This window comes from Drosophila nasuta, chromosome X, assembly GCF_023558535.2.
Source record: "Drosophila nasuta strain 15112-1781.00 chromosome X, ASM2355853v1, whole genome shotgun sequence".
In the NCBI taxonomy this organism is placed as follows: domain Eukaryota; kingdom Metazoa; phylum Arthropoda; class Insecta; order Diptera; family Drosophilidae; genus Drosophila; species Drosophila nasuta.
The window spans coordinates 26,434,980-26,450,006 of record NC_083459.1 but is presented as its reverse complement, the minus strand read 5'-3'; the positions used below and the strand labels follow the sequence as shown (position 1 = coordinate 26,450,006).

At 32.1% G+C, this 15,027-nt stretch overlaps 1 protein-coding gene across 7 annotated transcripts in view; it reads left to right on the top strand.

Annotated features, from left to right (window-relative positions):
• Positions 1–15,027, top strand: part of LOC132797174 (teneurin-a) — a 300,879-nt gene that overhangs the window by 100,181 nt on the left and 185,671 nt on the right. For 2 of the 7 annotated variants that reach the window (XM_060808724.1, XM_060808720.1), the window contains exons 1-2: positions 7,269–7,426; positions 7,648–8,137. The exons of 3 other annotated variants lie outside the window; for them this stretch is intronic. The gene's annotated coding sequence lies outside the window, so the exon portion shown is untranslated. Of the gene's footprint in view, positions 1–7,268; positions 7,474–7,647; positions 8,138–15,027 lie in introns of those variants that run through there. 2 more of the 7 variants (XM_060808722.1, XM_060808721.1) reach the window with 2 other exon arrangements.

Sequence of the window (15,027 nt, the reverse complement as noted above, 5' to 3'; positions counted from 1 at the left end):
CAGAGTTAATTAACTGATTTAAGATGTGTAGAAACTATCGATAGTAAACAGTAATAATTTAATTAATATCCTTTCCTTCACTTAAGAGCAACCAAATTTAATTTTATCTCATCAGACTCTTTTCAAGAACACTTTTAGCGTTATATTTCTCTAAGTCAAACAACTATTAAAAAATTAATTAATTAACTGGTTAAAGATTTGCGAAAACTATCGATATTACTATCGTAATAATTCATATTATAACTATTTCTTAATAAATACAGCTAGAGTGATATTTTAACTACTACTTTAGAATGTATCTTTTTATGAAATTTCTTAAATAAATATCAAATTCAATTGATTTCTATTAAACACAAACTATTTACCAAATGGATCTAAGCTCTTGCACTTTGAAGTTTTACAAAAACTGTCGATACTAAAAAGTGCTGCAAATTTGTACGAAATTTTCGATTATTTTTGACAATTATGAGGATTCCTTTTAGGGATATTTAAGCATTTAGTTTTGCTTAATCAAAAAACTATTAAAAAATAGAATTGGTTTACTGATTTAAGATTTGCAAAAACTATCGATAGTAAACATCAATAATTTCAATTATTGCTACTTCTTTGTAGTTATATCTGCAAAAATATTTTAACTACTTAATAATTAAGCTTAGCTTGTAGTTTCATAAGGATTACTGAGTTTTTTTTTGCTTTCGGTTTTCGTTTATTATATTGTTATTTGTTGTTGTTATTTATCATTGATATTTCTAAAATATAATATATATATATATACTTATTTTGTTTTTTTCTGCCCGTTAAATTGATTTATGTTTTGTTTGATTTGTTGTTTCGGTTGTTTGTTTTTTAGAAACGCCTCCGTAATGTAATTTTTTTTTGTAAATCTTTTTTTTTGTTGGGTTGGGGAATTAAAATATCGTAAGATATTTCTTTTCAGTTGAAAATATCATTGGCAGCTCGTTAACGGTTGAAAGTCGAAGTTGCAAGTTGAGTTTGTTGTTGTTGCTGTGGAAGTTGCGAAGGCGGCAGAAGGCAAACAGCAGGCGAAGAAGATTCACGCTGACAGCTGAAGATGTATGATGGAAATTAATAAAAACAAGCGTAAACACTTAAAAGGCGCTCCTTCCTCTCGCTTTTGAGTGACTCAATCGACTTCAACTCTTCTCCCTTTCTCTTTCTCGCTCTCTCTCTCTTTCTATCTTTCTTTGTCTACTCACCTTTCGAATCCGTTGACTCAATTGTCTGTGGAGTAATTGAAAACAATCATTAAGAACAGCAAAAAAAAATAAAAGAAAAATTTATACTGAGACTTAGGAACAGCAATCGCTCCCTCTCTCTTTCTTCCTCTCTCTCTCTCTCTCGCTTTATGTGTATCACTTAATTATAACTGTACACACATCCATAGTTTGTATTTCAACTCTGTGGGATACTCGCAAACACTTCGTACATTTGATCGTCTCACTTTCAGAAAAATACTCTAAAAGAGCATGATCAAATTGTGCCAGAGATGAAAATGTTTAAACTATTCTTTCTTAAATTATATATCAAATATGGTTTGATGATAATCAATTTGAATAACAATTATTTTAAAAGTATTTATTTGATAAATACATAAAACTTGAATTAAGATTTTAAAACGCTAAAGTTTCATTCAACCAAGTAAGATAGATGCAAAATAAGGCGGTATAATTCTTCAAATATACTGCAAAAATACTTAAATATATTAAATGGTAGTTTCGGTATATTGATACAGTACTGCATGAAAAATATACCAAAGAGTGCAAAATATACCATTAAGTGCAAAATATACCATAAAGTGCAACCAAAGCAACCACAGAAAGTAGGCGTGAGATCTCAGCCAAATTTTTAGAAATTATAAAAACTAACTTATTAATTTTTTATGTATTTTTTGTAAATTTGATAGCTTGTGTTTTATACGTCTCTTAAGATAATGATCTAAACACAGGCAGAATATTCAATTAATAAGCGACTTGGCTTTAAATTCTGTTGAATAATTTCAATAATTTGTTTAAAATTTTAAGTTTATTTTATTATCATGGACTTATAAATAAAGTGACACGATTCAAATGCGATTTCCACAACAGACTTATGTACTTTTCAATTTTCAATTAAAAGAGGATAAAGTACAGGGTCTCTTGCTGTCGAGTATGCTCTCTTCTTCTTCTTCTTCGTCTTCTTCTTTTTCTTCTTCCTCTTCTTCTTCTATATCTAAATCAACATCGATTCCTCCTCTCTGCATTAAAAGAATATAAAATACAGGGTCTCTTGCTGTCGAGTATGTTACTTCTTTAAAGGAGATTAATTCTTCTTCTTCCTCTTCTTCTTTTTCATCTTCCTCTTCTTCTACATCTAAATCAACAGTGATGCTCTTCTCCGCATTAAAAAAAATATAAAATACAGGGTCTCTTGCTGTCGAGTATGCTCTCTTCTTCTTCTTCTTCGTCTTCTTCTTCTTTTTCTTCTTCCTCTTCTTCTTCTATATCTAAATCAACATCGATTTCTCCTCTCCGCATTAAAAAAATATAAAATACAGGGTCTCTTTCTGTCGAGTATTCTTTCGCGTTGCTTTAAAGATTAACTGATCTTCTTCTTCTTCTTCCTCTTCTTCTTCTATATCTAAATCAACATCGATTCCTCCTCTCCGCATTAAAATAATATAAAATACAGGGTCTCTTGCTGTCGAGTATGCTCTCTTCTTCTTCTTCTTCGTCTTCTTCTTCTTTTTCTTCTTCCTCTTCTTCTTCTATATCTAAATCAACATCGATTCCTCCTCTCTGCATTAAAAGAATATAAAATACAGGGTCTCTTGCTGTCGAGTATGCTCTTTAGCTATGTTTCTCGCATTGCTCGCGCACTTCATTAAAGGAGTTTTGTTGGGTTTCTTCTTCTTCTTCTTCTTCGGCGTCCAACTGCGTCGACTGCGATGCTCCCCTCCGTATTATTTATTTCTTTATTAATTATTTTTGGTGCCCTTTCAACTTGTTGCTCTATCAACACACAAACTCGGGATTCAGTTTCAATCTGATTTGCATAATTCTTGAGTTCTTTGATTGCCTCGACTTTTCGTATTTTGTATTCGCAATTAGCTCAAGTAATTCTCTCCCTCTCTCTCTCTCTCTCTATCTGTCTCTCTCCCTCTCTCTCTCTCTCTCTCTCTCTCTAGAGTGGTCTCAATTCTCTCGATTCTCGTGTAATTATCTTCAATTGTTTAATCGCCCACTGATTTGGCTTAATTACAGACAAATTAGCCAGGCAGCAAATTGAAATTGAATTTGCAACAGTTGTGGGAAAATGGAGAAACAAATAAAAAAAAAAAGAAAGAAAAAAATTGCATTCAACTTGCAATTTTCAATTGAACTTTATCGATTTTTAATTGCTGCGCAAAATTGAAAGCCAAATTGAAAAGAAGCAACAACAAAAAAAAAAAAATTCAACTGTTGAAATTATGCTTATTTAATGCTTCAATTCAGCATATTAAAAATTGCATTTTGCATTTTGCAGTTTCAGTTTTCTTCTTCCCAATTGAAGCCAATTGAATTGAACTGTAAATTGTTCAATCATTAAAAAAATTAAAACAAAATTCATAAAGTTTCAACAGAATTTTATTTCAATTAAATTTTGCCTCTTTAAATTACTTTGATAAATATTCAAATTTGATATTTTGAAACAAAAAAATTGTTAGCCATATTTTCAATTAAATTTGAAATAAATTTTGAAAGTGAAATAATTGAAATAAATTACACAGAATGATTAAATGATGGCATTAAAATAAAAATTGAAATTAAAAAAAAAATAAATTTAAATTTAAATTAAAAAAAAATGTTAACTAAAAAAATTAATTTAATTCAAAAATAAAAATTTGAATGTAAAATTAAATCTCTAAGAACCTAATTTAAATTTCAAAACAAAAATTTAAATTTTGAAAACCACATTTAAATCTAAAAAATAAAATTACAATTTTTAAAATCAGATTTAAAATAAAAATTACAATTTTGAAAACCACATTTAAATTTAATACTAACAATTTAAAATTTAAAATTAAAACATAAACAAATTTAATTTAAAAAAATGGAAAACAAATTTTGAAAAAAACTTTAATTTCAAAATTAATTTTTTTTTAAATTTAATTTAAAACTGTTTCGATACATTCATAAATACAATCTTAAAACTAAAATAAAACGAATATGGAAATGAATAAATAGAAATAATAAAAATTAAATAGTAATCAAAATTATTTTCAAATAAAAATTTAAAAAACAAAATCAAATTGCTTCATAAATGTATGAAATTTAGAAAAATATATAATTCTGTTTTTAATTAAAAAAAAAAACATTTCTACTTTTCAAAAAAGAACAGAATATTTAAGGAAACTGAAATACAGAATTTAAGAATTTAAAAATCTTATGAAATATCTGAAATTTTGAAGTTTATTTTTTGTGGTAAAGTATTTATTTATTTTTATGAATTCCCTAGAAATCACATTCAACGTTTTCGATTTGAATTGTGTTTTCAATCTGATCTCATCTCAATTAATTAAAAGTAATGTATAGCCTGAAAAAAGTTTCACTTGCGTACAACAAACATGTTTACAAGCATTGCTCACACACACACACACACACACGCACACACACGCACACGAACACATTCTCATGTGCACATAAATCATATCATATCATACTATCATTTTACCAAAAAACAAATGTTAACAACAACAGCAAACAACGAACAAGAACAACAACAAGCAGAACAAGAACAGCAAGAACAAGCAATAACAACAACAACAACAACAACAACAGCAATGCGGGCCCACGCAGCAAATAGCAGAGATGGATGAGGAGGAGAGAGAAAGAATAAACACAACAGATCTTTGAGCCCGAGACCTCAAGTGGCGCTGAGAGCTGGCGCTCAAGTGGTGCACACACACTCACGCACACACATACATGCACGCCCAGAGTCAAGCACGCAGCACACAAATGAAGAGAGAGCATCGCACACAGTCAAAGAGAGAGAGAGAGTGGGAGTGAATGATGACAGCGCGCTGTAAGTGAGACAGAGACAATGGCATATAGGAATTGGGAGAGAGAGTGAATGCAGGGAACCCATCGCTCATGTGAAATTCATAAATTCACGCCGCAGACATCGGAAGATGACGACGACGCAATTAATCTGCCTGCTGCCTGCGCAGTCAACGTTGCGCTGCTTGCTTTTTTCGGCCTTCTGCGTCGGCGCGCAGCTGTTGACAACTGCGCTGTCGCCGCCCGCTGCGTCCGTTGATTGACCTTATTATTATTTCTTGCTGTTCTTCGTTTCCATATGTATGTGTGTGTGTGTGTGTGTGTGTGTTGTAACTGTTCATCGATGACAAGCAGACCAACTGCAGTTTTTGGCACTTCGGGTGGTGTGAGAGAGGGAGACAGGAAGACAGACAAACAGATGAGGTGTCAAATTACGTCTTGAGTTTGCACTCGCTCTGTCTCTTTCTGGCTTACGTTTATGACTGTCATTTATAAGACATGAATTGCTCAATTAATCTTGATAAGAAGCGAGGCGCGTCTGCAAAACCAGAGATGACACTTTGAGAGGATATTTATAAACACAAAAATACAACTATTAAGACTTAAAAGAAAAGCTAATTCATTGCAATTATTTATTTTTAAATTTATATATTTCAATATTATAGCACTAAAAGTTATCTGTTATACACTTGCCAATATCCTCAACAAGTTGTTACCGAATTTCGCCAATTTAGTCAATTTTGCAACCATCTTCTACCGATGCTCTGCATTCGTATAAGAGTTACATTCGCCATAAACTGTCACTGTTATACGCTGCTGCAGTTGCTCTCTTAATACTGGCTCTAAGAGAGCGTCGTTAACAGTTGATGCTGCTGTTATTACATAAAAATGTTAGCTATTGTTTTTCGCCAGTTATAAACATAACAAATTATGCAGACACAAGTTCAATTTTGCAATATAAGAAGAATAAACTATCTTGGCAAAAATCAGTACAAATAAAGTATAGCAAATAACGAAAAACTGACAATAAGACAAACAAATTGATCGTATTGAATGTGTTAATATTAATGAAGATTAATCGAGCAGCTATAAAAGTATGAATGGTAATTTTGATTGCCAGCAATCTTTTCTTATTTTCGTTATTTAATTAAACGCAATTAATTAAGCCAACAACTGTTATACGCAGCGAGTCGTAAACAACACGAAACAGCTGTTTGACAGCATCGCAACAACAGAAACCTGTGGCCGCTAACAGCGCTCCTTGGCTGTCCTGTAAACGTATAACAGTCACGTGGGTGAGAGAGCGACACAGCGAGAGAGTAAGAAATTAAGAGAGAGATTGAGTCAGAGAGCGGCAAGAGTGCAATGTAAAATCCTCACTGTTAGCTAACATTGCACATGTAAAGGAAATTATGCTGTGGCTAAAAAGTAACGCAACTTATAACGCAATAACAAATGACAAAAATCGTTGAAATTGCAGTCGAATAAATGCGTAAAAATTACAAAAAAATTCGAATAAGATTCTTAGACATACATACATTAGTAGCTCAAATAAATGAATTGAATGGAATTAGAAAAGAAAGTAAATAATGTTTGAAACATATCATTAAAATTGCTAAACACATTTATCTATTTAAAACATTTAAAGTTTATTTCGTTGCCAATTTGATTTTGCTAAAATGTAATTCAATATTTTGATAAGCATATTGCTGAGTTTTTACAGCTTTCGCAGTTAACAGCGTTGACCGCAGTTAACAGCGGCAGCATCATCAATGTAATCAAGTTCAGTTACAGAGGCTGCGAGAGCCACCCGCATGCTGTTGTGTTGTGCTGTTGTTTTTATATTCTTTTACATCTGCCCTTAGCAGGCGAGAGAGAGCGCAAGCAAGTGAGAGAGAGAGAGAGAGCGGCACACACTTTGCACTCGGCTTGCCTTGCATTTGTGCTTGCTTGCTTGCAATATGTACGCGCGCTCTCTCCCTACATATATTTCTTTTTGGTTGCGCTCTCACGCGCTCGCCCGCTCTCTTAATGCTGAAAGGCTAAGCCAACAACATTCGACGGCGGCGGCGGCGGCGAGACAGACAGACACGCCGGCTCCGGCAGACGGACAGAGACAGCAGCAGTCAGGCAGGCAGGCAGGCAGTCAGGCAAGCTGGCAAGCAAGCAAGCAAGGCAGGCTGTGTCAGGCAGGCAATGGTAAAAGGCAAAGGCAAAGGCAAACAGCAGCAGGCAGGCACGCGTTTAGTTCTGTTCGAATCGTTGAAGCGTTTGGACACGTTGTCGGTGCGTGTTCTCATTGTTCTCGTTTCGTTTCGTTTCGTGTGTGTCGCGCATTTAATCGTCATAATCAGCGCGTTTACCGTTCCCGTTGCGTTGCGTGTCTATGCGTGAGTGCGTGTGCGTGTGTGTGTGTTTGTCTGTATGAGTTGCGTGTGTATGTTTTTTTGCATGCTTGTCCTTTTCTGTGTGTGTGTGTGTGAGACGCGCTTTTACAGCATCCCAGCAGCAAACAACAACAACATCAACAACAGCATATAAATATTATTATTGCATTCTTTTCGTTATCACAACTTCTTCATTATTTTTTTTGCCATATTTTTTTTTCAAGTGCAAGCAACAACAACAACAACGACATAACGAAAAAAAAAAGTAAAATCAAGCAAAACAACAGCAAGAGCAGCTCAAGCCAAATGAAATAAATGAAATAAATCAAAAAAGACTTGCGAATAAAGATAAATGTCAAATTGTTGAGCAAAATATATATGTATATATTTGTTGGTGTCGCAAAAGTGTCGCGAAAGTGAAAAATACAAACAACAACAACAACTACAACAACCACAATTTTTGGATATTCTATTGCCGCCGCAACAACAACAACAACTAACTGCGAATAAAAGGAGAAGCAGAAGGAGACACTGCAAAGTAACTGCAGTTTGCGTTTTTTTTTTTGTCGTTGCTTTGTTGGTTGCCTGTTTGCCAAGTGCAGCGCCGCTTTGGCGGCGGCAGCGCAGCAGCGACTGCATCATTCATCGAGGACTGCGGACAGCGACTGAGGCAGCGACGTCGCCGCGAACCACAAAAGAAAACGCAACACAAATGTAGGTCAAACTATATTATATACTCTTATCTATACAATCTACACACACACATATACAATAATATACAAAATTGTATGTGTGTGTGTGTTTGTGTATTTTACAATCTATCAACCGTATCCTTTTTTTTTCCAACGCTCTTCGTACGTTCATTCTTTTGGGTGTTGTTGTTATCATTAACTCTGCTGCGTCAAGCAAAAGCAGGCAAAAACATTTCTAACGTCATCTCAAAGACAACTCTTTTACTTTGTTTTTGTTTTTCTTTCACTTTTTCACTTGTTTTCGGTGACATTTCAATTTGGGGGTGTTTTTTTTTTTCTTTTTGGGCAATTGCGATTTGCATTTGGGAATTTCCTTGCGTGTGAAATTTAAAAGGTGAATTTTAGCATATGCGTAAAATGATTTTCAAACTCGCTTTTCGCTCTAATAAACTTTTATAAAATTTGTGCAAAATTGTTGCAGTGTTCATGAAATACGGAAACTGAATTAATTAAGTATTAAAGAAGCGGTGCAAATTCAATTTCAATTCATACAAATGAAAACTAATTTGGAATTTTGTTGGCAACATTTCTGTGCAGCAATTATTTTCTCATTTTTCTTTTGATAATTGACAAATTTTGTACTTTGTTGCTTTCGGTTAGTTATTAATCGAAAATGGGAATTTTAGAAGTAAATTAATTCCAAATTTATGAAATATTTTCTTAGTGTAAAGCAATTGATTTGTTTCTTAGATAATTCGCAATGTTCTTGAGATGAGTAATAAATATAGTATAGTAATATTATATTATTATCAATCAATTTCGTTATCAGCATTCACTTTAATCGCAAAAAGTTCAAGTTCAAGAAAGTATTTTTTTTAAATGTTGATTGCAAATCAATTAATTAACGATTAAAAAAAAATTGTGTCAAGTCAAAGTGTTAATTTGAGTTCAATTCGATTCAAGCGAATTAAAGTTCAGAGTTCTTTGTGCAAAAATGATAACAAACTAAAGATAAGCTTTTTTTTTTGTTTCTCTCAAAAAGAAAAATACAGAAATGAGAAAAAGTAAATAAAGTTTGTCGCAAGTAAAATGGAAAATAACAAAGAGCAGGGAATTGAAAAGAAAAAGCAACACGAAATAAACGGAAAATGGAAAATTGTATTGCAGATGAGACAAAATAAAGAGATGCGTGTATTAAAGTGAAAAAAGTAAATGGGAAACTTACAAGGAAAAAGCTTAGAAATAATAGTGTGAAAGAAAAATAATGATATAAAGGTAAAAAAAAGAGAAAAACATGTTTGAATTTGGAAAAATATTTAAAGCATTATCTAAAGTTTATAAATTTATAAAAAGAACAACTAAATTGGAAACTGCAATGAAAAAACATAGAAAAGTAATGTGATAAGTGAACAAAAAAAAAAAAAAACAAAATGAAATAAAGCTAAATAGAAGACAAAAAAATGCTTCAAATTTGGAGAAATATTTTAAACATTATCTAAAGCTTAAAAATGAATGGAAAAAAGTAATTGGTAAACTTGGAAAAAACATAGAAAAGTAATGTGATAATGTGAATAAAAGAAAAATAATGAAATAAAGGCAAATAGAAGCAGAAAAAATGTTAGAATTTCGAGAAATATTTTAAACATTATCTCTTCAAGTTTATAAATTGCGAAATTTAGCAAACAACAATCTGAAAACATTGCTTATTAATTAGCTAAGAAAAAGAAGAGTTATCGGAATTATCTAAACAAAAAAAGGGCAAAGCTAAAGCGTAACGCAAACATCGAAGTTCGTAAAGAAGAGAGAAGGAGAGGAAGAGAGGAAGAGAAACAAGTTTGGTCTGGACAGTGTTAATTAGAAACAAATAAATGATGTTGGAAAAATAATAAAAACATAAATTCAATTAAAACTGACAACAAATGCCATTAATTAAACAAAGTTCGAGTTGAGTTCCAAAAGTAATATTTAGTTGCCCCAAAGTTAATATATTACTCTTCTTATTGTACCATAATTTAGGGAACCGAATGACTGACTGACTGACTGACTGACTGCCTAGACAATTATGTTTTTTGTTTATTTTTTACACACTTTTTGTGTTTATTATTGGTTCCGCCTCCAACTCGCCGACGGTAAAAAAAAAAAAATAAAGTGGCGTCTTCTCGCATTCAAATTGGGAAATAAATCATTTAACAAAAGTTATAGACAATTGATTGGGTCAGCGAACCAGGAAGCATTACTTCTTCTTCTTCTCAGTTCTTGGAGTGTGAGAAACGAAATGTGTGCAAACAAACAACAGTTAAAAATAGATTTTCGCGAACAAAAAAATAAACAAGAACATTTTAATTGGGCCCCAAAAAAATGCAGAATTCCATTTTACAAAGTTTTCGAACGTGGCTCAATTTTGTGGAAAACTGTCTCAACTGTAATAATATCAAAGACTTTTCCAACTGACTAAATTTTCACATGTGAAAAGGGATGAAATGCGATGATAAGAAAGTGTTTCGCTTTAAATTAGAAAACTTGCTTTAAATAAAGACTTTTTTCACAGAAGTAACTCGCTGCTTTATTTTTAAGCTCAAGCTCAAACTCAAGTTTCTTGCTTGAAGTGACTAATCAAAGGATTTTCCAATTGAGCAGGTTTTTCCCTGTGACACAAAAGCTTTAAGTAAATAGTGAAATAGTGAAATTATCTATTGATAAGTCTTGAATTAGTTTCAACACTTTTCATTGCATATTTGTATGTATTTGTTATTTCAATACTTTTATCTTCATTTTGGGGTATTTATGATGTTCCCACAACAGTTTTGAAACCTAAAAATGAGTTTGAATTTCGATCAAGTAAATAGTGAAATTATCTATTGATAAGTCTTGAATTAGTTTCGATACTTTTCGCTGTATTCCTGTGGATGTTTTTTTTTTCAATACTTTTATCTTTATTTTGTGATTTTATGAGGTTTTGAAAACACAAAAATGAGTTATATATATTCTTTATTTATTTACAATCTATCTATCTAAAGATAATAAGTAAATTCTATGACGAATAGAATGACAGAAAAAGAGTTCAGAGTAGTGAAATTATCTATTAATAAGTCTTGAATTAGTTTTTCAATCATTTGGAGACTCGCTTTCAAAATTTTTCTCTAAATGTTGTCAGCTTTTACTTCAACAATTTGCTCTTAAATTTCTTAATTTTATGTTTGAAGTTTTTACAACATTTTTGAAAAAGAAGTTAAAATTTCGTTGATCTAGTAAATACTGAAATTATTTATTGATAAGTTCTTCAATCATTTGCAGACTTGCTTTCAATACTTTTCTCTTCATTTAGTCGGTTGTTTATTTCAACACTTTTCTTTCTATTTTGTCAGTTTTTTCAACACCTTTCTCTCTCAATTTTGTCAGTTTTGATTTCAACACTTTTCCCTTAATTTTGCGATTTAATGTTTGATGGGAACCCAAAAATGAGTTCAAATTTCGCACAGCTGTTGGTAGAATGTTTTAAGCGAAAATCAAAGATGTCAGCTGCTGCTTCTTCTTCTTCTCCATCTATATAGAGATGATCATAATGAACATCATAATGCGCATTAAGTTGCGTTGCAAATGTGGCGCACAGCTGTTGTCAGTTTTTAACGCCAGCGCAAAAAAAAAAAAAAAAAAGAAAGGAAGAGAAAAAGGAGCTGAAAGATACATTTCAGTATCTGTATCTCATGGATGCAGCAGGCGGCGCGTCGCGTTTACCTGTTACAATAATTTTACGGCTCAGAAATTACAAAAAAATGTGTGTATCTTTGTATCTTTCAAGTGCGCAAATTAGTGGAACAAAAATGGCAAAATGTGTGTGTGTGTATCTTTGAGATACACTTGCAAATTGTTATAGTTATAGATACAAAAAACAAGGAATGAAAAACGAAAATAGCTGAATTTGGCCAAAAGCGCAGAGCCAAAGCCAGAGCGGCAGCCACTTGAGATGATTTATGATGCCAGTCAGAGTGCCAGAGTGAAAAGAGTGAGAACGAGAAGAACGAGAGACGAATCGAAGCTGAAGCTGATGCTGAAGCAGACGGAGGCAAGTGCAGACAGACCTTAAAAATAAGGCTGCCATTGATAGCAGCATTCAGCAGCCTCCGAGTTTCGAGTGTCTCTCTCTTTCTCTTTTGGTCTTGGTCTCAGTCTCAGTCTCAGTCTCCTCCTTCTACTTCTGGCATGATGATTGTGCAGAACCAGCTTGGAATGTGTGAGAGAAGGAGAGGAAGCGAAAGAGTGAGGTGTGAAGAGCGAGAGGCACAGGTAGCACAACGAAACCTTGAATTGAAAAATTCCAAAAACAAAAACACGACAATGATGCGGCTAAAACGAGCAAGTAAGAAGGCTACAGTCGAGTGTGATCGACGGTTAGATATCCGCTATCCATTGTGAATAAAATCTTTAAATATACCAAATTTATATTTTAAATTTACTACAAATATATTAAAGAGTATATTTGGTATATTATAGAATTACACTCAAAATGTATCATTGAGTGCAAAATATACCAGATTTCCAACCAAAGCTACCAATACCAAAAATATATCAAGGGTTATAATTGGTGTATTGATATAGTACCACATTCAAAATATACCATAGAGGTCAAAATATACCAGATTGTCAGCCAACACAATTAATACTAACAATATACCAAAGGCTATATTTGGTATATTGATGCAGTACTACAATCAAAATATACCATTGAGTTCAAAATATACCGTAGAGTGCAAAATATACCAGATTGTCAGCCAACACAATTAATACTTACAATATACCAAAGGGTCTATTTGGAATATTGATGCAGTACTACAATCAAAATATACCATTGAGTTCAAAATATACCATTGTGTGTAGAAAATACCATGGAGTACAAAATATACCATACCGTGCAAATTATACCAAATTGTCACGCAAATCAACTAATACTTAAAATATAACAAAGGCAATACTTGGGATATTGTTATAGTACTAAATTCAAAATATACCATAGAGTGCAAAATATACCATAGAGTGCAAAATATACTAGATTCTCAAAAGTATTTCTTTCATAACTTCTACAATTTTCATCCTATTGAAACCAAATTTTCAAGAATCATAAACACATACATTTTCTGCCAGCACAAAGTTGTAATACCCTTCTACCCTTTGGGTGTCGGGTATAAAAAGCAGCAACACGACGACGTCCAGGTAACACACACATACACAGAGCCAGAAACAATCTTTGGCTACATCCTCCACTCCACTCCACTCAGCTCCAACTCTGCAAAACTCTCCACAACTCTCCAACTCCAAGTCCAAGTCCATCGTCGTGGTCGTCGTCATTACCGTCATGCCTTGTCATAGACAACATCGTTTATTTTCCAGCTCGCCTCTTGGCCAGTTTTTCCCATTTGGCACCTCTTCTTCGCCTGCTGTGAATCAGCACAACTGTTGCCTGCCCCTCTCCCCTCTCTCTCTCCTCTCTCCACACCCCTTCGAGCTTGGCAAAACACTCGACTGATTTTGCTTGTTCGTTATTGTTGTTGATTTTGCGTTTGCGTTTTTTTTTTTTTCTTCTTAGCCAGCCTGAACATCTTCTTCATTTTCCCTCTGTGTGTGTGTGTGTGTATGTTTTCTTTGCGCCAAAAGGCCGCAAAACTCTGCAAGCAGGTAAAATACAAGATACAACATCAAGAACATCACGCCAAGACCTTTAAAACCAAAACCAAAACCAAAACTCAAGCTAAACACAAAGAAGAGAACTCAGATTTTGTTGTAGAAAAATTGCAAAGGGAATTTTCTATTTATTTAGTGTTTTAATAATAAAAAACTTTACTCAAAAAGAATCTGAATGCAAATTGAAAATTATTACATTTTATTGTAAAGAAATTTTTCTTTTTTTTTTTAGTTCTTAACTCGCAATTTTTATATTTTATTGTAAATGAATTTCCTTGGTTTTGTAATTATTAATAGAGAATAACTTTACTCGAAGTATTTACAATTGCATATTGAAAATTATTATATTTTATTGTAAAGGAATTTCCTCAAAAAACTCAGCCTTAGAATTTGCATTTGCAAAAGACAAAAATATGTTGCTCAGCTTCGCTCTTTAAGTCTTGCTCTTTTTTCTAAAGTTGTTAAAATATTTAAGATGCCGTTTAAGACAAAGCAAACAAATTGACATTATCGATAGAAGAGACCACAAAATAAACAACAATCTGCTGGGAATTTGAAATATGTGCAGGCAGCTTTAGTATTTTGTATTTTGTATTCTGTATTTTGTTTCAATATGTCAAGTAAACAAATGGCAGCTGCAATAGCTAAAAATTGGGAATTTAAATTGGAAAATCGATTGCGTTGCACATTGAAATGCATTTGAGCGAGCTAAAGAAATCTTTTTAGTGCTGGACAAAGTGTACTCGACTTGCAAATACTCATTGATAACAAAATGAAGCAATAAATAAATAAAAAAGTAAATGATTAAAGAAAAATACCAAAAAAATAAAAAAATGAAAACAAATAAAACAAAATAAGAAAATTTGAAAAAATAAATAAAGATAAATTGAGTAAAAAATATAAAGCAAATTATAATAAATAGAAAAAAGACTACAAAAAATATAAGTACATAAATAAAACTAAAATAAAATAATAAAAAAAATCAATACAGATCAAATAAATAAATATGTACACATAACATAATTTTTAAATTAATGAAAATAATAAAATAGACAAAATAAATAAGAAGTAAAATAAATAGTAAAAAATAAATACAGATGAAATAAATAAATACGCATAATAGTATGTTTGAATTAATGAAAAAAAAAATAAATAAGTAATAATAAAGTAAATGTATAAAAATTAAATAAAATAAATTGATTAAATGAAAATAAATACATAAAATAAATTAATAAA